At 38.2% G+C, this 26,891-nt stretch overlaps 2 pseudogenes; one reads left to right on the top strand and one right to left on the bottom strand.

Annotated features, from left to right (window-relative positions):
- The first annotated feature begins 97 nt into the window (after positions 1 to 97).
- Positions 98 to 2,236, top strand: LOC110192775 (large ribosomal subunit protein eL19 pseudogene; annotated as a pseudogene).
- Positions 1,580 to 17,155, bottom strand: LOC110192752 (AP-1 complex subunit sigma-2 pseudogene; annotated as a pseudogene).
- Between the last annotated feature and the right edge of the window lie 9,736 nt (positions 17,156 to 26,891).

Genomic DNA, 26,891 nt, shown 5'->3' with positions numbered 1-26,891 from the left:
TGGGCAGGAAAAGGTAAAAAGGAACAATTATCTCAACAGTGGGTCAAGAAAGCAAGAACTGATACAAGAAGAAGCAGATGGAGATGGAGGACTGGTAATGTTGGAATCTTACCCTCTTCAGATCTTGGTTGAAGAGGAAACTATTTACATCTGGTGGGATGGAGAAGTCTTATGGACTTGTAGAGAGGTGAGAAGACTAGGAGACAGGGTCGGGGAGGAACTTTTAGAAGAGTGTGTAGATTAAGATTGAAGAGTGTGGGAGGAAAAAGAGTGTGGGGTGGAGAGGATAAGAAAGGGACTCTTAGAGGAGTGAGCAGAATAAAGAATAGAAGGGTAAGAGGAGAAGATAAAGTAACAGGGACATTCCCAAATAGTAATTATAACTTTGCATGTGAATGGGATGAATTCACCCATAAAATGGAAACAGCAGAATAGATTAAAAGTCAAAATCCAATAATATGTTGTTTACATGAAACACATTTAAGAATGAGAGATACAGACAGTTAAAATGGGGAGTTGGAATAGAATTTAGTATGCTTCAGCAATTGCAATCATGATCTCAGAAAAAGTTGTGGCTAAAATAGATTTAATTAAAAGATAAACAGGGTAAGTACATTTTGATAAAAGGTACTATAGATAATAAAGCAATATCAATACTGAGCCTATATGCATCAAATGCTATAACATCCAAGTTTTTAAAAGAAAAGTTAAATGAATTACACATGGAAATAGTAGTAGTATTATAATAGTGGGAGATTGTAACTTTTCCCTCTCAGAACTGATAATCTAACCCAAAAATAAATAAGAAAGAAGTCAAGGGCTCTCTCCTTTCCTTTTACGTGCTGCGGCTGCAGCCATGAGTATGCTCAGGCTTGAGGAGTCTTGCCTCTAGTGTCCTTCGATGTGGAAAGAAGAAGGTATGGCTTGACCCCAATGAGACCAATGAAATTGCCAATGCCAATTCCCGTCAGCAGATCTGGAAGCTGATTAAAGATGGGCTGGTCATCTGGAAACCCGTTACTGTACACTCTTGTGCCAGATGCCGGAAAAATACTCTGGGTTGACAGAAGGGTGCGCACATGGGCATTGGTAAGAGAAAGCGTACTGCCAATACTCGTATGCCTGAAAAGGTGACCTGAATGAGGCAAATGAAGATTCTTTGCTGTCTGCTCCAAAGACATCGTGAATCCAAAAAGATTGACCGACACATGTACCACACACAGCCTGTACTTGGAGGTGAAGGGAAATGTGTTCAAGAATAAGTGAATCCTCATGGAGCACATTTATAAGTTGAAGGCAGACAAAGCCCGGAGGAAGCTCTTGGCTGACCAGGATGAAGCTTGCCAGTCCAAGACTAAGGAAGCATGAAAGCGTTGGGAAGAGTGTCTGCAGGCTAAGAAAGAGGGGATCATCAAGACTTTGTTCAAGGAAGAGGAGACTAAGAAATGATCCTCCCCTATCTCCTCTGTACATAGTACCCTTCTATTTGGCTTATACAATAAATCTTGACAGATTGTCCAAAAAAAAAAAAAAAGAAAAGAAAAAGAAAAAGAAAGAAGTCAAGGAAGTGAATAGAATTTTAGATAAACCAGATATCTGAAGGAACTAGAATGAAAAGAGAAACAGATAAACCTTTTTCTCAGCACTTCATGCTATCTTTACAATGATTGACCATATGTAAGGAATAAAAATTTTATGGTAAAAGCAGAAATATTAAAAGTATCCTTTTCAAGTAATAATGCAATAAATGTTATTTGCATGCAGAGAAAGAACTAATAATAGAAGTATGTATAGAATAATTTTACATATATACATATTTGTGTGTAATGGTAGTGATCTCTAGGGTGGGGAGCTGGAGAGAAGAAAAAAAGGGGGAAAAGAAATTTACATTATTACATATTTAAAAGGAATAGTAAGTTGTACATAATAGATTTGCAGTATCATGTGCAATCATCTTTTTTTATTATAGTGTTACAGAAATGCTTGTTTTATTCCACAAATTTAAAATGAAATAAAAAATTTAAAAAAATATTCCTTTCCAGGTTGGGGTGACCAATTCACAGCTCCACCTAGGGCAGCTAGGTGACACAGTAGATAGAGCACTGACCCTGAAGTTAGGAGGACCTGGGTTGAAATCTTGCCTCAGACCAAACACTTGACACTTACTAGCTGTGTGACCCTGGGCAAGTCACTTAACTCCAATTGCCTAAAATAAATCAAAAAATCAAAAAATCAATATCTATCGGTGTGCCTGTTTTCCTGAAGGTCTTCTGTCTTCTCTCATTATGAACCTGAAAAATATCAGTACACACACACACACACCACACACACACACACACACACAGAGCAGTTGTTGTTGTGCAGAGACATTGTAAGTCTGGGTATTTATTCCTCTTTTATTCCCCCTCCCTCCAAGAGAAACAGAGGAGTGGAGCTAGATCTTCCTACACCATGCCTATGTCCTCCCACTGGATCAACTCAGTTTTTCCCTTTCGTCACTCTCTGATCTACCCTAATTTTCTCTGAGTAGGAGGCTGAAGATTTTTGCCCAGAGCATCCATGTTTAGAGGGACTTTGCTACAATAAGAAATAGGCACATAGTTTTAATGTAAGTGCAATGGCCTGCAGGTCCAAGTGGGTCCTTTCTCTGCTATTTTAATGAGCTTAAGGATTTTGATTATTAATATAAATCATCAGTGCTTGGTGCCCCAAGATCAGAATCCAATTTTGACTACTAGGATTGGCTGATCAGTGGATCTATCCTTCTCTGCTTGACAGTGAAACCTAATTTAATTATTCCATATTGAAACTAGCCACTGATGCCTTTCCTCAGATACTTCCCTATTTGCACTTGTTGTATTCAACCAAATACAGGCAATTAAGAGCAATCATATCCTTATCTAGAGATAGCTATCTTTAAGGTATCCTTGAAAATAGTAAATAAACTTTTAAAAACAGTAAACTTTTAAAACACTTTTAAATAGAAAGAGAGAGAGAAAGGTAAAAAGGTAATTTACTAGATCCTCTGGAATCTTATCAAGGGAAATATTCACCAATAATTAGGTTGGTCACTGCTGTCCTGTCTGCCTAAAGATACTTAAATGACCTGGCGGAGTCTAGACCCACTTAACAATATTCCCCTCCACCCCTGTCATCCATGTTTCTTTGCATATGAGTTGTTTCTGCTTAATATCCTTGGGAGGTATAGAGACTAAAGGTAGAATTTCTATGGCATAGAGTGCAGAAACTCTCCAGCCTAGTAATTCAAAATTCCTCTTCTGTGGCAGAGACTGCAGTCCAACTCTAGAGAGTCTAGTCTAGACCAGCTCTCTACAGGTCTTTAGTCCTCTGGAACTATGAATGCCAGGGCCCTTAGCAAGAGTTATAAAAATGCTTCCTGTTTATGTTAAATGTGAATTTTCTACTATCCTATTTTATATGACTATTTCATATACAAAGTACATACAAAGATGTACTTCATTCTGTATCAGTTCATAAAAATCTTCCTAGGTTTCTCTGAATCTGTTCCTTTTGTCATCTGTTATGAGAAATTAATATTTTATTAATTCATGTAGTATGATTCACTCATTTCTTCCTTAATTGTTGGATATTTCTCTTTTTCCCACCCCCTTTCCCTCATTTCTACTTCTTTGTTACAATGAAAAGTGTTGCTATAATTATTTTTGTACATATGAGACTTTTCCTTCTGTCTTGATCTCTTTGGGAGTACATGTCTAGAACTGATATTGTTGGGTCAATAAGTATGTGCTACTTAGTGATTTTTTTAGTATAATTCCAAATTTCTTTTTAGAATGACTGGACAAAATCACAACTTAAGCAATGGTAGCTTCATGTCTGTCCTATATAGCTTCTTCAACAATTCTCATTTTCTATTTTAGTCATCTTGGTCAATCTACTGGGCATGAGATAGAACCTCAGAAATGTTTCATTTTGTATTCTCTAATTTTTAGTGATTTTGAGCACTTTTTTCTTATAATTGTTGACAACTTGCATTTCCCCCCTAAGAACTGCCTGTTTTATTCCATTTGTTGTAAAATAGTTCTTGTTCTTATGTATTTGAATCAGTTCCCCATAGATCTTTATCAGAGAAAGTTTCTGCAAAGATAGTTTTCCCAGTTAACTTTTTCCTTTCTTTCTTTTTTTAAAACAGTTTTTATTTTATTTTTCAAAATATCACTGTAGTTTCCCTAGTATCAATTCCAGGGGTAGGGAATCTGTGGCCTTGAGGCTGCTTGTGGCCCTCTAAATCCTCAAGTGCAGCCCTTTGACTGAATCCAAGCCTCACAGAACAAATCTTTTTATTAAGGATTTTATTAAGGGGATTTTTTCTGTGAAGTTTGGATTCAAAGGGCTGCACTTGAGGATTTAGAGGGCCACAAGCAACCTCAAGGCTGCAGGTACCCCATAGCTGATATACCCTTTCCTTTCTTTTTTCCCTCCAGAGAGTCATTCCTTATAAAAACACTATTTTTAAAGCAAATTTTTAAAAATAAAAAGTACGGGAAAAATCAGCGTAACTGATCAATACATCAAAAAAAATCTGAAAATATGTGTAATGTGCAACACTTGTGAACCTCCAACCTCTTCAAAGTGGTGGGGGTGGGAATATCTTCTATCTCTTCTTTTATACCATATTTGCTCTTTATAATTTTGTAAAATTCACTTTTAAAAGACATGTGTAATTGTTCTTGTGTTTATATTATTATAGTCATAGTGTATATTATTTTCCTGGCATTGCTAACTTCACTCTTCATCAGTTCATGTAGATCTTTCCAATACTTCTCAGTAATTTCTTTGTGCTTTCTTATAGCACAGTTATATTCCATTACATGCCTGTACCCACAATTTTCTTATCTATTCCCTAATAAATGGGCATCTACTTCGTTTCCAATTCTTCATTGTTCTATCAAGTTCTATAAAGATTTTGATGTAAATGGGGACTTTCTCCTTATCAATTGACTCCCTGAAGTAAAGTCAAGGGATGGAATCTCTGTTTCAAAGGATATAGACATTTTAGTCACTTTATTTGCATAATTCCAAATTCTTTTCTTTTCTTTTTAGTTTTGCTAAAATACTTGCTTTAATTACTCTCTTTTTTTAGCTTTTGAGTTTTATTTTATAAACAATTTTTTTAACATGTGTTTTTAAAGCTTTGGGTTACAAATTTTCTCTCTTCCTCCCTCCCCACCGACCCTCATTGAAAAGTCAAGCAACTCAATGTAGGTTATAGATGTGTAGTCATGCAAAACCCTTCCATAGTAGTCGTGTTGAAAACTAAGTACATTTCCCTTCATCCTATCCTACCCCACATTTATTGTGTTCTCTCTTTTGACCCTGTCCCTCCTCAGAAGTGTTTGCTTCTGATTATCCTGTTCCCTAATCTGCCCTCCCCTCTATCATCCCCTTGCTCTCTTGTCCCCTTTCCCCCTATTTTCCTGTAGGGTAAGATAGATTTCAATACCCAATTGTGTATGTTGTTCCCTCCTTAAGCCAAATCCTCTGAGAATAAGATTCACTCATTTCCTCTTACCTTCTCCTATTTCCTCTCCCCTGTAAAAGCCTTTTCTTGTCTGTTTCATGTGAGAGAACTTACCCCATTCTACCTCTCCCTTTCTCCTTCTCCCAGTATAAACCTCTCTCACCCCTTAATTTTATTTTCCAGATATCACCCCTTCATCTTCAACTCACCCTGTGCAATCTATCTATCTATCTATCTATCTATCTATCTATCTATCTATCTATCTATACATACATACATATAATTTTTTCCCCTCCCACTACCCTAATTCTGACAAAGGACTCATGAGTTACAAATATAATTTTTCCATGCAGGAATGTAAACAGTTGAACCTTAATAAGCCTCTTACAATTTCTGTTTCCTGTTGACCTCTTCATGTTTCACTTGAGTCTTGTATTTGACAGTCAACTTTTCTATTCAGCTCTGGTCTTTTCATCAGGAATGCTTGAAAGTCCCCTATTTCACTGAATGACCGTTTTTTCTCCTGAAGGATTAGATTCAGTTTTGATGGGTAGGTGATTCTTCACTGTAATACTATCTCCTTTGCCCTCCAGAATATTATATTCCATGCCCTCTGGAATATATAAAATCTTATTTTATCGTGATTGTGTTTCCACAATACTTGAATTGTTTCTTTCTGGCTGCTTGCAATATTTTCTCCTTGACCTAGGAATTCTGGAATTTGGCTACAATATTCCTAGGAGTTTTTTTGGGAATCTCTTTCAGGAGGTGATCTGTGGATTCTTTCAATTTCTATTTTGCCTTCTGGTTCTAAAATGTCAAGGCAGTTTTCCTTGATAATTGCTTGAAAGATGATATCTAGACTCTTTTTTTGATCATGGCCTTCAGATAGTCCAATAATTTTAAAATTCTCTCTCCTGTAATCTATTTTCCAGGCCAATGGTATCTCCAATGAGATATTTCACATTCTCTTCTATTTTTTTCATTCTTTTGGATTAGTTTTACAGTGCCTCGATTTCTCATAAAGTCACTAGCTTCCAATTTCTCCATTCTAATTTTTAAGGAAGTATTTTCTTCAGTTAGCTTTTGGACTTCCTTTTCCATTTGGTCAATTTTGCTTTTTGGACTTCTTTTGCCATTTGGGTTAGGTAATTTTTTAAGGTGTTATTCAGTATTTTTTGGGTCTCCTTTAGCAAGCTGTTGACTTGTTTTTCATGATTTTCTTGCATCACTCTCAGTTTTTCCTCTATTTCTCTTACTTGCTTCTCAAGATCCCTATTGAGCTCTTCCATGGCTTGGGACAAATTCATATTTTTCTTGGAGGATTTGGATGCAGGAGCTTTGACTTTGTTGTCTTCTTCTGGTTGTATGATTTGATCTTCTTTGTCACCAAAGTAAGAAAATATAGTCTGACTCTTTTTATGCTGCTTGCTCGTGATCCCAGCCAATTACTTGAGTTATAAACTCTTTGTTAAGGTAGTGATCTGTTTCCAGTGTGGAGAATGCACTGTCCTAAGCTTCATGGGTTTTGTGCAGCTGTTTTCAGAGATACTTCTAGGGATATGTAAATTTTCAGTTCTTCCAAGGTACTATGATCAAGGGTGAGGTGTTTACCCCTTTCCTGGCCTGTGCTCTGGTGCATGAATGACCACAAGCAGTCTTTTCTGTCTTGGAACTGTGAGGAGGATTTTCTCTCCACGGCCACTACAAGCTCCACCACTCCAGTGCTCCTCCTAGCCCCAGGGCCACCCCTCAGAACTGTGACCCAGATTCAAGCACAGGCAAAGCAAGAGAATCCTGCACCAGCAGAGAGATCCCTGCAATCCCCCTCTGATCATCCACCCAATTCCCCCTTCAGTCTGTGGGCAGGAAGCTCAGGAGGCAGCCACCACCTCAGGGCCAAGCTCAGGGAATGGAGCTGAGATCACTGTACCTCTCTCTCTCACCACAGACACAGACTTTTCCCACTGACCTTGTAAGTTGTCTTTGGCGTTAGTGGGTTAAGTCTGGAAATTGCCACAGCTGCCCATGATTCAGTCCTCTGAGGCCGGCTCCAGGTTCACTGCGGCCTGCACACCCACACCAAACTGTGCTCCTCTCCCAGCCTAGTGCGATATACCTTTGCAATCAACCATCCAGGTTGTCTTGGGCTGGAAATTTGTTTCAGTCTGCCTTTTTGTGGGTTCTGCTGCTTTAGAATTTGTTTAGAGCCATTTTTTATAGGTATTTGGAGGGGTTTGGGGGAGAGCTCAAGCGAGTCACTACTTTTACTCTGCCATCTTGGCTCTGCCCCCCAAATTGATTTTCAAAATGGTTATGCTGTGTCATAGCTCCACCACCAAATGCATCAGTATGCCTTATCTTCCCACAACTCCTCCAACATTGACCATTCCCATCTTGTGTTCTCTTTTGCAATTTACAAGGTAAGAAGTGAAACTTTAAGATTGTTTCAATTTGTTTTTCTCTTATTATTAATGATTGGGATAATTCTTTCACGTGGTTGAACTATTTCCCTTTTAATTTTAATAACTTTTTTAGTTCAAAGACATTTCAATTTTGTGTAATGAAAATTGTTCATGTTAGCTTTTGTGATTCTCTTTATTCTTTAATGAAGAAGTCCTCTCTTATCCACAGTTGTGAAAGGTATCTCCTTCCTTACTCTAATTTGTTGATTATGTGACATTTTATATCTAGGTCATGTATCCATTTGGAATTTACTATGGCATGTGCGGTTAGATGTTGGTCTAAACCTGGTTTTGGCCTGCCTGCTTTCTATCTCTCCAGCCACTTTTGTTGAATGCTTAGCCCAATGGTTCATATCGTTCCTCCTGGAGCACCTACTCTGGGACTCCTTTATCCTGATTGGGATCTGCTGTAGTTGCCCACTACATCTAGGTCAGTCTCTAGTCATGTTTCACTTTGGTACCATCTTCTTGCCTGCTGTCTTGCTCCTGAACTCATACCTTCTCATACATGTTTTTATAGTTGGATTACTTTTATCAAACTTTGTGTTACTTTTTAATTTCTTTCTGAATCATGTGTAATTAATCCCATCTCGCTGATCAATGTTTTCATTTTTTAATCAGTATCAAATAATTTCGAGGATTAATATTTTGCAGTATAGTTTGATATCTGGTACTGCTAGGCTTCCTTCTTTAGAACTTTTAAATATTATTTCCCATGAGATTCTTGACAATTGTTCCTAAATTATATTATTATTAGCCTTTTGTTCCTGAATTATGTTATTATTTTTCTCATCCTTTAAAATAATTCCGTGGCAGTTTGACTGGTATGACATTGAATAAGTAAGTTAATTTAGGTAATATTGTCATTTTTATTATTTTCACCTGACTCAATCCTGGGCAATTAATATCTCTTCAATTATATAACTATGTCTTCAGTTCTCTTAAGTTATATACATATAAGTCTCATATATTTCTTAGTAGAAGGAATCCCCCAATATTTTCTTTATTCTATAAACAAGGATGGAGAGTATGTTTTCTCATCTCTTCAGGAACAAGTTTGGCTTGGTCATCATAACTGTGCATTCTTTGGTTTAGGGTATGCTTCCATTTTCATTGTCATTATGAATAGTTTTCTTGGTTCTGCTTAATTTACTCTGCATCAGTTGTCATGAATGTTTCCAGGCTTCTTTGAATTCTTGCTAAAGGAGAGACTATTAAGAAGTTTTTTTGCAATAGATGACTTTTACTCAGTAGTGGATGGGATCTAATAGAAGGGATGAAGCTTTGGAAGAATAGTACACAATTAAGAAGGAAATAGGATCAGCTAGGTGGTGCAGAGCATAGAGCAACCAGCCTGGTGTTAGGAGGACCTCAGTTCAAATCTGACCTCCGACACTTACTAACTATATGACCTGGGCAAGTCACTTAACCCTGATTCCCTCACCAAAAAAAAAAAAATCCTGGAACCTTAATTTAGAAATGAAAGCATTCATTAAGCTTCACACATCTTCGATTTGAAATTTTAAGATATTTGTAGATTTTGAAATAAACAATCTTACTGTATCTGTGATTAAGAGCATAATATACCATTAGAATAATAATAATAATAATAACTAACATTTATGTAGTGCTAATTATGTGCCAGGCACAGTGCCTATACATATAAGAAAAGGAAAGACAGTGCCTGCTGTCAAGGAGCTTACAATGGAATGAAGGAAAACATCCCATCAAAAGAAAGTTTTTTAAAAGGGCTGCAATGCAGTAAGTTACGTGATGAGGAGGGGATGATAATGATGAAATGATTTCCAAAGAGGGCAGCTCCCTGCTGCATGTTTTTATACATGTTTCTTATTTTCCCTATGGAAACATATGGTACATACTGAATTTTTTTTATTTCAACTAAATAGTCATCAAAATTTTATGCAGTAAAATGAATTTTGAATAATGGATATTTCTTGTAGTGATTAACCAATATCAGTCAAAATGCAAAGAATTGAAGTAAATCTTTCTTTTTAAAGTAAATCTTAATCAGTCTTTATACACACAGGATGAATAAACCAGAACTTTTTGAGCATTCTTGCATAAGATAAGATTTGTACTTAATTTGTTCATGGGTTTTAAAAGAAAATTGTGGAGAAGGAAAGAACAAAAGTAGAACTTTAGAATATGTATTGTACATTTCAACACCTTCACTTTTTTTTTGCATATGAGGAAAACTATGTAACATAAATTTTAAGAATGGTTTTTAAAGTGTAAGCTTATTTTGTTACATTGTTGTTAGATTTTCAAGAAGCTTTTTGGGGTCCAGTCAATAATTAACAATGCAATAGCAGTCCAAAGTCTAGCAGTGACTGGGCAAACTTAACCTTTTTCACCTATGTACAAATCTTTGTGGGAAAATATTGAACATTTTAAACTTGGATAGTGATTTCATTTTCCTCCCATTTTATTGTATTAAGAAATGATATGCACTTTAATTTGCCAAACAGCAGTGCTTGCATCTTGGCAGTTACATGTGGTTTCTAGTAAAATGACAACCAATCAGTAGTTCAACATAAATGGTTCTATAGTATGCAAAGATTAGGTTTCTAAGAGTAGTCATTGCAAATGTGCCTTGTAGCCACCCCTTGCTTGTCTAGCAACTCAGTAAAATTTGAGTAATAGCCTACTGCCTTCCACATACTGTATAATCTATACATGTCCTCCAAGATTCTGCCCTGGACCTTCTTTCTCTATTTCACTTGGTGAAAATCAGCTCCCTGTAGATTGACATCTCTATGCAGATGATTCCAAACTCAAGTCCAATGCTGATCTTTTCCCCCCAAATTCTTCCCCTCTCCATAACTTCCGTATTACTATCAAGGAAACCATTTTACCAGTACATAGATGTCCAACCTAGACTTCATATTCTTCCACATTCACATTTAACCCCTGTAGCCAATCTGTTGACAAGTTGAGAAGTTGACAAGCTTTTGTGTCTCTCTTTACAATAGCTCTCACAGACCCTTTCTCTCTTCTGATATTGCTTTTACTCTAGAACAATCACTCATCACTTCATGCCTGGTCTAATATAGTTGCTTTCTGGTTGATATTCCTGACTCAAGGGAAAGGTGGGAATAAGCATTTTTGATAGTGCCTACTACGTGCCAGGTGCAGTGCTAAGTTCTTTAAAATAGTTCATTTGATCCTCATAATAACCCTACATGTAAGTTCTTCAATCACTATTTTACAGATGAGACTGAGGCAAACAGAGGTTAAGTGACTTGCCCAGAGTTACAGCTAATGTGTCTGAGATCAGATTTGAATTCAGATCTTCCCTGACTCCAAGCCCATCCTTTGTTGGCACTCCATTCAGCTGTCAAAGTGATCTTTCCACAGCACAGGGCTCACCATATCACTGCCCTCCCCCCACCCACCCACACTGCGTAACTCCAGTGGCTCCCTCCAAGATCAAATATAAAATCCTCTTTGGCTTTTAAAGCCTTTCATAACCTGCCCCTCTCCACCCCACCCCATTCCTCTTTCTCCATCTTCTTAGATCTTAATACCCTGCCATACAATCTAATACAGTGACACTGGCCTTTCTCATTCTTGAATAAAACACTCTGTCAACTAACTGGGTGTTTTCACTGGCTTATCCCCATGTCTAGAATTCCCCCCCCTCCTTATCTCTTCTTCTTGGCTTCCCTAGCTTCCTTCAAGTCTCAATATCTCACCCTTCATAGGAAGCCTTTCCTGGTCCCCCCTTAATACTAGTTTTTTTTTTTTCCTGTAGACCAACAATATTGGGGATGGGGGTTAGAGAGACATAATTCTAGCCTAGAACCCATTATCTGAGGAAAACAGTGGCCCCAGTCTCCTGCTTCCCTCCTAGAAGGTATCTTCTTTAGAGAAGGTGGGCAGAGGAGACTAGAGATAACCTAGTCACATCTCCTGATGAACCATATTTACACAAAGAAATGTGGACACACATAAACTGGGTAACACTTCAAAGAACTCCAGGTCACTCTCCTTCCTTCCTCAGTGAGTTGCCTTCTCCAGTTGTCCTGATCTACATCTTGCACTGGACCTAGATGGCTCTGGAGGAGAAAGAGGCTGATGACTTTGTACAGTCCTCTCTCACTTAAATCCAATTCACTTGCAAGTCATGGCATCACCTTCCTGTGTCACGGTCCTGTCTGAGAACAAAGGACAAACTACAACAACAACCTGTCTCACAGTCTTTCTCTTCCCAAACTACTGCCCTTGTATTTGGGACTTCAATACGCATAATGACTTTTCCTCAAACACCCTAACCCCTCGATTTCCCAAAATCTCCTTATCTGACCACCATCTATTGGCTTTCCTTGGTTTTCTCTGCCTTCCCTTTTCAAACCCTGCATTCACTTCACTCTTTTCTTTTTCTCCCTCTTGACCTCTTGGTAAACCAGTTCAACTCTATATTGTCCTCTTGAGTCCCTAGCCCCTTTATTTTGTTGGTTTTGTTTTGCCTCTTTTTGTATCACCAACACTAAGCACAGTATCTCTCACACAGTAGATGTTTAGTAAATGTTTGGGTTATCCTGCCAAGCTTCAGCCTTGGATCATTCTCACCATGTAACCTTTGCTCCTACACATGGTGCTGCTGAATGAAGGTGGTGAAAATCACATGACCGTTCTGATCAGATCCACTGAAAATTTATGTTACACAACCTCAGCTAGGCCCTCACTGTTGCTGGGCAATCCTACTGTACCCCCTCTGTCCTATCACTCCCCCTCTCCCCACAGCAATTCTTCCAAACTTTTTCATTCCTCTTTCAATTTCCCATGGCTTCCCCTCCCTCCACATTTTCAGCTGAGGACGTGGCCTTCTACTTTTACAGAAAATATTGAGAACATTCACCATGTGCTCCCTCTTCTCCTTTTTCTCATCTCAATAAATAAACATTTGTTAATGCCTACTACATGCCAGGAAGCACTGGAGATACAAAAAGAGGCAAAAGACAGTAGCTTCTTTCAAGGAGCTCATAATCTAATGGGGGAATCAACATGCAAACAAATATACAAACAAGTGATCTACAAGATAAGTGGGAAACAACAGAAAGAAGGCACTAGAATTAAGAAGGGGTCTGACAGGTTTTCTGTAAAAGGTGGGATTTTACTTGGGACTTAAAGGAAGCCAGGGAAGTCAGTATTGTATCACTTATATGCCTTTGGCCCAGCTCTCCTCCAGATACTGCTCCTTTCTAGTGCTAGCCCCTTCTATCTGCACAAGTGATCCCACTCCATTCCATCTCCTTGAACAGATTTCCACCTCTGTCATCCCCAATCTCTTCCACTCTACTGGCTTCTTCCTTGTTACCTACAAACATGCCTATGTCTCAACCTCAAAACTACTTGTCTATTTCATCCACTTTAAAGATCATCCTATGTCTCTTCCATTTTTTGTGACTAAGCATCTTGAAAAGTCTGTCTTCAATAGGTACCTCCATTTTCTGTCCTCTCACTTTCTTCTTAACCTTTACAATCTGGCTTCCAACCTCATTATCCCACCAAAATTGCTCTCTCTAAAGCTGCTGGTGATCTCGGTTCCCAAATCCAATGGCCTTTTCTCAGTCTTTTCAATCTTTAATACTGTTAATCACCCCTTCTCCTTTCTATGCTCTTCTCCCTAGGTTTTCAAGACAGCATTTCTGGTTTTCCTACTCAGTCTCCTTCAATGGATCCTTATTCAGAAAATATCCTTTAATTCTAGGTATCCCAGAGGGTGTGTTAGGGCTGTTTCTACATCTATACTACTTCATTTGGTGACCTCATCAGCTCCCTTGGGTTTAATTACCTTCTCTGTGCTGATGATTCTCACATCTACCTATTCTACCCCAATCTGTCTACTGACCTCCAATCTCTCATTTCCCATTACCATTCAGATGTCTTAAACTCATCATGTCCAAAATTGCACTCATTATCTTTCTCCCTAAACCCTCCCCCTCTCCCTAACCTTCCTGTTATCATAGAGGGCAACACCATTTTCCTAGGTTCCCTACCTAGGTGTCATCCTCGACTATTATCTATCTCTTGCCTCTCCCCTACCCCATATCTAATCTGTTGCCAAGGCCTATTTCACCTTTGCAACATCTTTTGAATAGCCCCCATTCTCAGACCCTGCCACCACCCTAATACAGGCCCACAGCACTTCACACCTGGACTATTTCACTAATCTGCTAGTGGACCTGCCTGCCTCAACTCTCTCCTGCTCCAATCTAACTTCCATTCAACCACCTAAGTCATTTTCCTAAAGTGCAGATCTGATTATGTCATGTCCCCCATTTAATAAACTCCAGTCTCTCCCTATTCCCTCTAGGATCAAATTCACAATCCTCTATTTAGGATTCAAAGCCCCTCATAACCTAACCTCCTCCTTTCTTTCCAGTCTTCTTGCACCTAATTCCTCACCATGTCTTCTCATATAGGGACCTTGGCCTCTTGACCATTCCATAAACAAAGATGCTCCATCTCTTGTCTCTGGGCCTTTTCCCTGGCTGTTCCCCAGACGTGGAATGCTCTCCCTGCTCATCACTACCTGTTGGCTTCCTTTAAGTCCCAACTAAGATCCCACCTTTTACAGGAAGCTTTTCCTAACCCCTTTTAATTCTGGTGCCTTCCCTCTTGTGATTATCTTCTATTTATTCCGTGTATGGCATGTTTGCTCACGCTTGTCTCCCCATTAGACTGTAAGTCTTTTGCCTCTTTTTGTATCCCTAGCACTTAGTGTTTCTCACACAGTATATACTTAGTAAATGTTAATTGACTGACATACCTCACACAGTCATGTTTACAAAGAGAAAGGAAAAACAAACACACAATACAAATGATCTAGCAAGAAGATTCCTGAGATAATATTGCTGGAGTTAACTTGATAATCCCCTTAGAAATCAGAGCTTTTTGAGGCATATTATCCCAATAGATAGCTAGCCACTAAAGTGGTGCTGTGGATAGAGTGCTTGGCCTGGAGATGGGAAGACCTGAGACACTTACTAGCTGTGTGACTCTGGGCAAGTCAATTAATCTCAGTTTTCTCAACTCTAAAATGAGACTAACATCACCCATCTCACAAAGCTGTTGTAAGAATCCAGTGAGAATCCCAATGCTATTTGTATAGTACTTGGTACAGTGTCTGGTATGTAGTAGGCTCTATATAAATGCTTATTCCCTTTCCCCTCATAACTTCTTTTCTTTTCCTGTGCTTATGTTGTGATCATTTCTTGGGTTCAGTGAAGTACAAGGGATTGCAACAACAAACTTTGCTGCTCTCTGTTTTGTAATTATTGTTTGTCAATGTTTAATTCAAAATTCCTTTTCTTTTCTCTAGTCTTACCCTGCCAAGTTGTTATATGGATAAGCCTTTCCCCTTATTTCAGGGCTAATGAATGAAGGTAGAGAAAATCATGAAAATGTGCTTATTGGGTCTACTATAGACTTTTTATATCATCTCAATTGGGCCCTCACTGTTGCAGAACAATTCTTTTATGCCTCCATAATCAACTATCTTACTACCATGATTGTTCCAAACCTTTTTGTCCCCCTTCAAGTCTCTCAGGGTTCCTCCCCCCCGCCCCTGTCAAACCCTCTCAGCTGACAGGTTTACCTTATATTTCACTGAAAAAATTGATGTTATTTTCCCATAGCTCCCTCTCTTTCTCTCCTCCCTTCCTGTCCTCCTCATTCTTACCTTCCTCTCTCCCTCCTTTCTTTCCTTCTTTCCCTCCTTTCTTTCTTCCTTTTCTTCTTTTCTTCCCTTTAATGTAATATCCCTTTAGTCTCAGACATGTACATTTTTTATAAGCTGCCAGTTTCAGATATGTACTTCCCAATAAGTATCTTTGATATACATATGTATGTTTAAATTTCAGTGGTAATGTTACAACTGAAATTGTTTTGATAGATAATATCATTCAAATTTTCTCATTCCCATAAATACTGAAATGTAACATTAGTCTATGGTTGCATGAAACCATATTGAAATATTATTATATTTACTTTGTAGATTCCTTTCAGCTGAATGCAATAACAGCAACAAATGTGCTCCCATACTGTGATTGTATGTGTATATCCATAATTACCACATACAAATAAAATAGGAAACTGACATAATTTATCCTTTGAGAATACTGAAGAGATATTTCTTCAGCATCAAGTTTTAGTTAACATTTAAGTCCCTTAAGAAAAACAACAACTAGTATTTTTATTCCCTTTTGGAAAAGGGGTGTTTTTATGGAGGCCTGAATGAAGGGGCTTAGCCAAGCAGTAATACTGAGAAACAAGAGTCTTGCACCCTTAGTTAAACATTGAAGGCAGTGAACATCTACAGTGAGACCACATGATGTCATCAACATGGGACCTGGCTTATGTCAAGTCCAATTTCTTATTTGTTTGTTGCTGTTTTTTGGCAATTGGGGTTAAGAGACTTGCCCAGGGTCACACAGCTAGCGAGTATTAAGGGTCTGGTCTGAGGCTGAATTTGAACTCAGATCTTCCTAACTCCAGGGCCAGTGCTCTATCCACTGTTCTACCTAGCTGCCCCAGTCTGATTTCTTCAAGAACAATAAGTGGGATTTCAGTTTCCTCTTGCAGCAGATCTGCAATGGCTTTAAGTACATTGTTCTTGTATGTTTCCTGAACTTCTCTCCTAAAAGAAATTCATCCAGAATAAAATAAGCTTTCTCAAAATTAAAGATGACATCAAGTTCAGAGACACTGCCAAAATATTTGTCAAGTAGTTCAACGTAACGATGAATAATTTCCAGAGTAATTAGTTCGTGGTCCTTATCTTCTTGCACAGCAGAAATACATTTGGTTACCATAACTTTTGTAGGCAGTCTTCAGATCTCGCCACTCCAAAAAGTTGCACATTTTGGTTTATGGGCTAAAACTGTTTGAACAAGTTCTCTTAAGATTTTTTTTTTCTTTGTCCGATAGCGAGGCATACCATTTCTGGAGTCGGAGCTTTCCCTGACGACTGAAAAGCAACATAAAGCTCATTGTGGCCACAGACAGGAGGGAAGCCTGGTCGCTGCCCCCCAGCTCTTGGAACTAGCAGTGGCCGCAAAGTGAAAAGCCCCGCGGAGAGTCTGGGAGCCGAGGAGGCGGGGCGTGAGGGAGAGGGGGAACCGGGAAGGGGTTGGAGGGAGGAAGCGGGGTGAGCTGAATGGGGAAAGCCGCTCCCAAATCTCTCCGCAACGTCTTCCCGCTCTCCCCTCCCCTCCGCTACAAAACGGGGGGGGGGGGGGGGCCAGGGCTGCGCAACTGCCACTCCGCGGATCAGAGCTGGAAACTCAATTTCTTTTTCTAAGAAAGTGTTATTTAAGTATTCTACTTTCTCTTTTCTTAACCTGGGCAATTTACATCTTTGTAAAAATTCATCTATTTCACTAAAATTGTTAAATTTGTAGGCACGTAATGGGGCAAAGTAGCGCATAACAATTGCTTTAATTTTATCTTCGTTGATGATGAATTCTCCCTTTTCATTTTTGATACTGGTAATTTGGTTTTCTTCTTTCCTTTTTTTTAAAAAAAATTTATAAATTTATTTTGATTTATCAACAATCACTTCCACATGCTTTTGAGTTTAAAATTTTTCTCCTCCTTCCTTCTCACCACCCTCCCCAAGATGGGGCACAATCTGATATAGGCTATATATTTACATTCCTATTAAACATATTTTCACATTACTGAAGTTGTAAGTAAAAATTAAAACCAATAGGAGGAACCATCAGAAAAAGGAAACAAAACTCAACAGAAGAGAAAAAGAAATGATAGCAATTCAACTTCCATAGTTCTTTCTTTGGATGTGGATAGCATTTTCCATCATGAGGCTTCTGGAGATGTCCTTCTTTCCTTTTTAAAAACCAAGTTAACCAATAGTTTATCTATCTTATTGTTTTCCACCATAAAACTAGGTCTTAGTTTTATTTATTAGTTCAATGATTGTCTTACTTTCATGTTTATAAATCTCTCCTTTGATTTTTGGAATTTCCAATTTGGTGTTTATTTGGGGATTTAAAATGTGTTCTTTTTCTATGTAAACTATGTGCCCAACTCATTGATCTGCTTTTTGTCTATTTTATTGATATATTTAGAGAAATAAAAATATCCTTAAGTATTGCTTTGGCTGCATCCCACAAAATTTTCCCATGTTGTCTCATTGTCATTCTCTTTCATGAAATTATTTATTGTTTCTATTATGCTATCACTTCTTTTTTTTTTTCTGAGGCAATTGGGGTTAAGTGAGCTGTCCAGAGTCACATACAGCTAGTAAATGTCAAGTGTCTGTGTTCTGATTTGAACTCAGGTACTCCTGACTACAAGGCCTGAGCTCTATTCCCTCCCTACGCCATGCCACCTAGCTGCTACAACCCACTCACTCTTTAGGATTATATTATTTAGTTTCCAGTTAATTTTTAATCTTTCTTTCCATGGCCCTTTATTCAACATATTTTTATTGCATTATGATCTGAAAGAGATTAATTTAATATTTGTCCTTTTCTGCATTTGGTTGTGAGTTATTTATGCCCTAATAAACAGTCAATTTTTGTGAAGCTGCCATGTACAGCAGAGAAAGAGTTATACTCCATTCTATTCCTGTTGTGCACAACCAGTTCAGCTCACCACAAGAGCAAGAATCCTATACTAACTGTGAAGGGATAAGACCAGCTTAACCTCCTATCTCGAATGCATTGATGAGGTGGGAGACAAGATGGAAGCAACTCCATTTAATTTAAACAAAGCATTCACTTAAGTAGTAAAGTAACAGGAACTTCTCAAGTTACAATGAGGTAGAGCCCATGCTGTGCTAAGGGCAGTGCATGCACACATCCTGTGCACTTATCTGTCTCCAATCACAAGTAAACTGCTAATGACCACACAGTAACTAGGGGAGTTAAAGATTGTTAAAGATCCATAGAACTGGAGCACAGAACCAGGCGATCTTTGCTCATAGACCAACACCCGAGAGGGGCCTCCACCCATCAGTGAGATCTCATGAACAGCCTGTGGCCCTCTACATCCTTACAGATCCCTAACATATTCCCATTCTGTTTTCTCCAGAAGTCTGTCATGCCTACCTTTTTAAAAAATCTATTCATCTTCTTAACCTCTTTCTTATTTATTTTTTGGTTAGATTTATCTAGTTTTGAGAGGGGAAATTTGAGGCCCCCCATTAGCATATTTTTACTGTCTATTTTCTCCTGTAACTCATTTAACTTTTCCTTTAAGAATCTTTGTTTTTCATATTAGACTGTAATTGTACAGCCAGTATTTCATTATCTCGGAAAAGTTTTTTGAGCTATTTTTTGTATAAGTATAGATACTTGTTGAATTTTCTGAATCCTTTATAAATATTGATATTGTTACTGTGGAGTGCTGGTGCCTACCTGCTCAATGTTTATATTTCCCTTCTGTCATTGAATACAGACCTAGACTTCTTGCCTTACTGTGAGAGCCTTAAAGAGGGAAAGTACATAGGATAGTTTGTCAACTGACCTAAAACCCCCAAGTAATCAGCCTCAGATTTCCCTTTCATGGTGGCTCCATACTTTCTGGAGATATAACTCATCTTGTTTTTCTGAAACTGAGACTGCCTGTCTTAGATTATTCTTGCTGTGGCAAAGATTCCTGGAGAAAATACTGAGTGCTTTATGAGGCTTCAGAGACTCAGAAATTGTTGGTGTTCCCTCTCTGGAAGGATATACCTGGAAATGTTGATTAGATTCTCTAGATAATTTAGGGATTCCTGGAGAAAATTTGGGTTGCTCTACTATATTGGTGAATTTTATAGAATTAAACTGATTCTTTGAGTCTGACCTTAGAGATGAATGGGGTGGACTTCAGCAGAAGAGAGAGAGGGAGAAGTAGCCCACTTCCCCAGAACCTAGAGATGATTTATAAATATCAAGCCTGAGAATGAAGAGGTAACCACCACTGTACCCTACACCCCAAATCCCTTCAGGTAGAAATGATCTGAGATGCTCCATACTTACAAGGTTTCATTCTGAAATAAGAATCTTTTTCTTTTCTTTTTTTCTTTATTTGCCCTTGGGTTGGACAAGGTCCTTTTTAGCCCCTAGATAGGCCTTGTAAAGTATTAAGCAAGCTTTGTAAAATGTTTTTCCTTTTTGAAATCTATATAACTGCATTTGTGACAACTGTAGTTTTCCCATAAAATATGTAGGATTATTTAAGATCTGGCCACACTGACTGTTCTGAGATTCTTTTATAGCACTGGGGGAAAGCATTCAAGAAAGAGTATTTATGCTTCCCTGAGATCCTAGGAAACAGTTATGGATTGAGGACATGGACAATCTGTTCAGAATACCCCATGGCTTATTAGTTGAGGACAGTAAAATTTTTAAATGGGGTTGGAGAATTGGCCAGACCAGGCCCAGTGCTGGGAGCATCTGGATATTTGGTGAGCCTGCTTCGGGGTAGAGTGGAGATCCCACTTTCTACTTTAGAGGATGAGCATGTATTCTGACTGTTTGTAGCAGTTCATTTACCATGTCCTTTTTGGTTCACTACTGAGCTGGAATTGGAAATTCATAGAAAAGACTCTGGTGGGGGATATTCTGTTTCTTTTGGGCTAATTTCTCTTTAAATGAGCCAGGAAGCTCTCTAGGACTTGACAGGTCTAGATGACCAGGGCCTGAATCATTGGTATGACTTCCTGGCTGCCAGAGAAAGCCCAACCTAGGAAGCTTCATAGGTTTCATAGAACGCTCACTGATATCAGAGTCAGCAGACCTTTCTCTTTGGTCACTGATGCTGTGACTTATCTGGAAATGGAAGAGGTCCCTTGCACATTTGAATCAATATTGTATCCTTATTTATTCATTTTTATGTTTGAGTCAAATTCTTTTTAATATATTTTATGCCCTGCAAGTGTCTCGTTGCATTCTAGTCCTCAAGCTAAATCCTTCTGTTGGCTTGAGCTAAGCCTTGTCCAGAACAGGTGTCTTCCTTTTCTGTGACTGTTTGGTGTGGGTGTGGTCTCTACTTCCCGCCCACCATTCTGTACCCACCTGGTGCTCCCTGGGAAAGTTCTTATGAAGTATCAGAGAATAAATTCAGAGAGAGAATCACAGAAGGCTAGGACTGGGAAGAAGCTTAGAAGTTATACAGTGTATGAACAAGAGTATATTGGATCTGGGTCAGCTAGGTGGCACAGTAGATACAGCACTGAGCCTGGTGTTAGGAATACCTGAGTTCAAACCTAGCCTCACACACTTACTAGCTGTGTGACTCTTGTCAAGTGGCTTAACCCTGTTTGCTTCAGCTTCTTTATATGTAAAATTAGCTGGAGAAGGAAGTAGTAAACCACTCTGGCATCTTTGCCAAGAAATCCTGACATGGGGCCACAAAGAATCAGAAACAACTGAAATACCTGAACAAATGCTGCATCCACCTTGTACCATCTCATGAGATCTGATTCTAAAATTTCCAGTGTGAGCCTTCATAGCAAATGTTACAAATAAGGGTATGAATGGTTGTTTTGCTGTTGATTGTTTAGCCTTAAGAAAGTGAAGGAGAAAATGTTAACAATGCACCTTAAACTTAAGCTTATAATATATACATTTTTCCTGGACATTCTGGGTGTTAAACATTTTATCAGCATATCTCTTCCCCTAACCTATAGAAATTGCCAGTGTTCCAATTCTCCCTGTTATGTATACATTAGACACTTTATAACTACATTCTGTCACCGTTTAATGATTCACCATTAAACTTATTAAAGAGAATTAAGGAGAATTTTCATACAATAGTTTTTTTTTCTTCTTCTCTTAGCTACTACCTCCCACTAGCACCTTTTAAAGGCAATATTCATTAAGAAAAAAAAAGAAAAGCTTTTCCCATTAAAAAAAAATTACCCTTGAGCTGAGGGACCATTTTTCTCAGGGAAGGACAGTTATTATTATCAGTTGTGGTCTCCAAGCTGTACATCATGAAGTAATTGCAAGTGGCCCTTGGATCAAAATGTGCCCCCAGCAGCGTCATTAAAAAAAGTTTTATGTACCGTATTAAGCACTGTAGACTGAAAGAATATTATTTTACACACATATATTTTATTTTTCAGAAATGTAGTAATGTTTAATTAATTAATCAATTTTTGGTGAGGCAATTGGGGTTAAGTGACTTGCCCAGAGTCACACAGCTAATAATGTTTAATTTATAAAATGCAAATTAACTTAACAACACTGCTGAATTTATAAATTTTTTTTTTAAAAAATTATGTGTTTTTAATGAATACTAATAGTTTAAGTTCAATGTGCGGGTCAATGAAGTCAGTGACAGCTGAATGTTTTGGGAAAACAACATCAGATAAAGATGAACAGGAAATAAAGTTTTATATTAACTTGGATGGAGAATTTTAACAGTTTTAAACCCTAGTGCCTTTTCTCTGCTGTCATGATTTTCTTCTCTTTTCAGATTGAGGGACATTGAAATTTTAGCGCGTTTTATTTGTAAAGCAGAAAAACTCAAGAACATTAACACAGTGAGCTTTGTGGTTTGCAGATATTCAGGAGCAGTGGGTGGCCTTGCCTTTGTGGTCATATATTCGTCTGTCATCCACATAATATGCCAGTATAATGAGTGCTTGACACGGCCCATACTGTTATTCCACGCCTGCTTTGATCTAATACAAATTAATTATGCATTCTAGGTTCTTAAGAGTCTGCTGGCATCTATTTAAAAATGAAGATGTATATGAAGTGCCTCAGTGGTGCTCACTGTAAATGTGGAAGACTGAAACAAAAAAGGAAACCACAATTATCCTCTTCCTCCCCAACAAGTTAAGTTTTCTTGAATAAAGTTTGAATGTGTCCTGGAAGTCCTTTCCATGAGACCTGGGAAAGATCTCAGCTTAAAAAGGCCAAGGTCTCCCATTGCATGTAGGGTCATCTCCAGTCATCCTGATCTGTATCTTACCAGTGGACCCAGATGACTCCAGAGGAGAAAGTGAGGCTTTTGACCTTGCACAGACATCCCTGATTTATATCCAATTTCCTTGCAAATGATGTCATGGTCCTCTTTGAGAATGAAGGACAAACAACAATGGATCAATGAAGTTTTAATGTTATAAAGGTGGTCTCAATCTTGGAACAGATAAAGAAACACTTCCTCTCAGCAGAGTGGTAAGGTATTATGGATATGACATAAATAGTCAAAGTCTTCAATCATTGGTTTTGTTTAATATTTGTTAAATGTATTTATTATTAGAGGAGATGGGGTCATATTGGGAAATAACTTTGTTATATAAGGAGCAAAATAAATCAGTAAAACTTTAAACAACAAATTAAGGGCTCCTGATACATTAAAATACATTATTATAGAACAAGGGGTAGGGTTCTCTTTATATTACTGACAGGCTAAAATCCATTGGAAGCTTACTCAGGATTTTGAGGAATTATTAGCTGATTGATCTCATGTTTGCAATTCTTCCCAGCTTTGGATTGTAAGCCTTCCATTGCATTAGTAGTAAGGAAGAGTGTCAATGGATCCATCTGTGGTCATAGCTCTTGAGTTACTGCTCTGTATCTCATGTCTGCTTCTCATTTTATCATAGAAAAAGGGCTTTGGAAGAGGAAAGCTTCCACCTGGTCCTGTTCCTCTTCCCATTTTTGTTTTTTTTTTAAATATAAATTTATTTATTTTTAGTTTTCAAGGTTCACTTCCACAAGTTTTTGAGTTCCAAATTTTTGCCCCATCTCACCCCTCCCTCCACCCCAAGATGACATGCATTCTGAATATCCCTTCCCCTAGTCTGTCCTCTCTTCTATCTCTCCCCCCTTCTCTTATCCTCTCCCCATTTTATTTTCCTGCAGGGCAGGATAGATTTCTATACCCCATCTCCTATATTTCTTATTTCCCAGTAGCATGTGAAAACATTTTTTTAAACATATGTTTTTAAAACTTTAGGTTTCAAATTTTCTCTCTTCCTCCCTCCCCACCCACCCTCATTGAAAAGGCAAACAACTCAATATAGGTTATATATGTGCAGTTATGCAAAACACTTCCATAGTAGACATGTTGTAAAAAACTAACTCTATTTCCCTTAATCCTATCCTGCCCTCCCATTTATTCTATTCTTTCTTTTGACCCTGTCCCTCCTCAGAAGTATTTCCTTCTGGTTACCCCCTTTCTCAATTTGCCTTCCTCTCTATCACCCCCCTCCTCTCTTGTCCCCTTCTCCCCCTATTTTCCTGTAGGGTAAGACAGATTTCCATACCCAATTGAATGTGCATGTTATTCCCTACTTAAGCCAAATCCTATGAGAATAAGATTCACTCATTCCCTCTTACCTTCCCCTGCTTCCCCTCCACTGTAAGAGACTTTTCTGATTTTTTTTTTGTGAGATAATTTACCCTATTCTACCTCTCCCTTTCTTCTTCTCCTAGTATCATCCTCACTCATCCCTTGATTTTATTCTCCAGATACGATCCCTTAATCTTCAACTCACCCTGTGCTCTCTATAGATCTATCATCTATACATACATATAATTTTTTCCTTCAACTACCCTAATACTGACAAAGGTCTCATGAGTTATAAATATCATCTTTCCGTGCAGGAATGTAAACAGTTCAATCTTAATAAGTCTCTTACGATTTCTCTTTCCTGTTTACCTCTTCATGTTCCACTGGAGTCCTGTATTTCAAAGTCAAATTTTCTATCAGCTCTGGTCTTTTCATCAGAAATGCTTGAAAGCCCTCTATTTCAATGAATGACCATTTTTTCCCTTGAAGGATTATGCTCAGTTTTGCTGGGTAGGTGATTCTTGGTTGTAATCCTATCTCCTTTGCCCTCTGGAATATTATATTCCATGCCCTGTGGTCCTTTAATGTGGAAGCTGCTAAATCTTGTGGTATCCTGATTGTGTTTCCACACCACTTGAATTGTTTCCTTCTGGCAGCTTGTGATATTTTCTCCTTGACCTGGGAACTCTGGAATTTGGCTATAATATTGCTAGAAGTTTGAAACTCTCCACTACACTCCCCTGACCTAGGGAGTTCAAGGCTTCTCATTGAGTCCTCCCTCATCAAATTCTACCTGCCTTATCATATCCACACACACTCCTTTCTCCTTCTTCTCCCTTCTTCCAGATTCAGATGAGATCCTGAATCATTTAAGTGAGGCAAAAGAATTTCTTTTTCCCACAAGTACTGAAAAATGACTGCCTCATTGTATTGAAAAGACAAGAGAACATCTTTATCCAAAATCATCTTGCAGAAGTTGTTTCTACTCATTCTATTATGTTCCTCTAGTCCATGATCAGCTCCTTGATGGCACCAAGGAAGGGATTTTAGAAATCAATCAACTAGCCCATTCCTCTCATCTTAGAGATGCTGTTTGAGGAAACAGAGGTTTAGTGAGGCAACATGACTTTGGCAAAGGGTTCAGAGCTCTCTCTGCATCAGTTCTTACAAGATTTCCCAGGTTATGGTGAAATACTCACTTTCATCATTTCTTAAGATACAATAGTATTCTGTTACATTCATATACCATAATTTGTTCAGCTATTCTCCAGTTGGTAGATATCTCCTTAATTTCCTATTTTTTGCTAACACAAAAAGAGGTGCTATAAATACTTTTGTTCATATGCTTCTTTCTCCTTGTTCTTTTATGTTTTGGAGGTGTGGGCCTAGTAGTGGTATAATTGGGTCAAAGGCTATGCACAGTTTAGTATCTTTTAGGGTATAGTTCCAAACTGATAGAGCCCTGAGCCATGCTGTCATGAAAATACTCTTGCTCTCTGCTGTACCAGTACCACGTTCACTGGGTGTTTGTTTACTCCTCCTTTCCCACAGCCACAACCTGTGATTGTGTCTGGTCAGAACCAGTAGACCTAGCGTCTGGAAATAGCAGATTGAGGGTGGTCCTCCAATCTTCCCCCACTTAGCCATCTGATCCTCCTGCTGGGTTAGATGGAACTTTGTGAGGTGAAAGTTCCAAAGGACTTGAGGTGAAAGTTCTTTGAAGCCTAATCTGCTTCCCCAGGAGCAGCTCTGTGGAAGTTCTAGAGGAAAAGAACAAATCTGAAATAGGAAAAAAAATTTACCATTCACCACCTAAAAGAGGTACCAGGACAAAAACTTATAAGAATGTCATAGCCAAGTTTCAAAACTCCCAGGTTAAGGAGAAGATATTGTGAGTAACAAAGAGAAAAATAAAAAAACAAAACCAAAAATAAAACAATTTAAATACTGTTGGGATACAATTAGGATTTTACAAGACCTAGCAGCTTCTACATTAAAAGGCCATAGGTCTCAGAATACTATATTTCAAAGAGCAAAAGAGCTGGGGTTGTGACCAAGAATAACTTATCCAGAAAATTTGAGTATAATCCTGAATAAGAAAAAAAGACATTTGACAAACTGAAATACTTTCAGGTATTTGTGATGAAAAGACCAGAACTCCATGGAAAATTTGATATAAAAGATCCCAGAAAAATATGAGGAAAACATTAGAGACTAATTATAAAACACTCATTAAGGTCAAACGGTTTACTTCTTGTATATGAAAATATCAGTATTCTTTAAACTGTCATCTTTAATAGTTTGAAAGAAAGGTTGAGTCTGAGTTGTATATGATGATGTGATTCTAAAAACAAAATTGGGCAGGGAAAAGTAAAAAGGAGCAATTATCTCAAAAATAGGTGAAAGAAAGAACTGATACAGAGGAAGCAGGTGAGGACGGAAGGCTGGTAATGGTGGAACCTTACTCTCATCTGATCTGTGTTGAAGAGGAAGTAATGTGTACATTTGGAGGGGTAGAGAAATCTTCTGGACTTGCAGAGATGTGAGAGAACTGAGAGATAGGGTTAGGGAGGGACTTTTAGAAGGGTGTGCAGATTAAGATTTAGTAGGGTGGAGGGAGAGGTTAAGGGAACCCTCTTAGA

Source organism: Phascolarctos cinereus, unplaced genomic scaffold (genome assembly GCF_003287225.1).
Source record: "Phascolarctos cinereus isolate Bilbo 61053 unplaced genomic scaffold, phaCin_HiC Scaffold_3;HRSCAF=262, whole genome shotgun sequence".
NCBI lineage: Eukaryota > Metazoa > Chordata > Mammalia > Diprotodontia > Phascolarctidae > Phascolarctos > Phascolarctos cinereus.
Note: the sequence above shows the minus strand (reverse complement) of the source record. Positions and strands in the feature narration are given on the sequence as shown.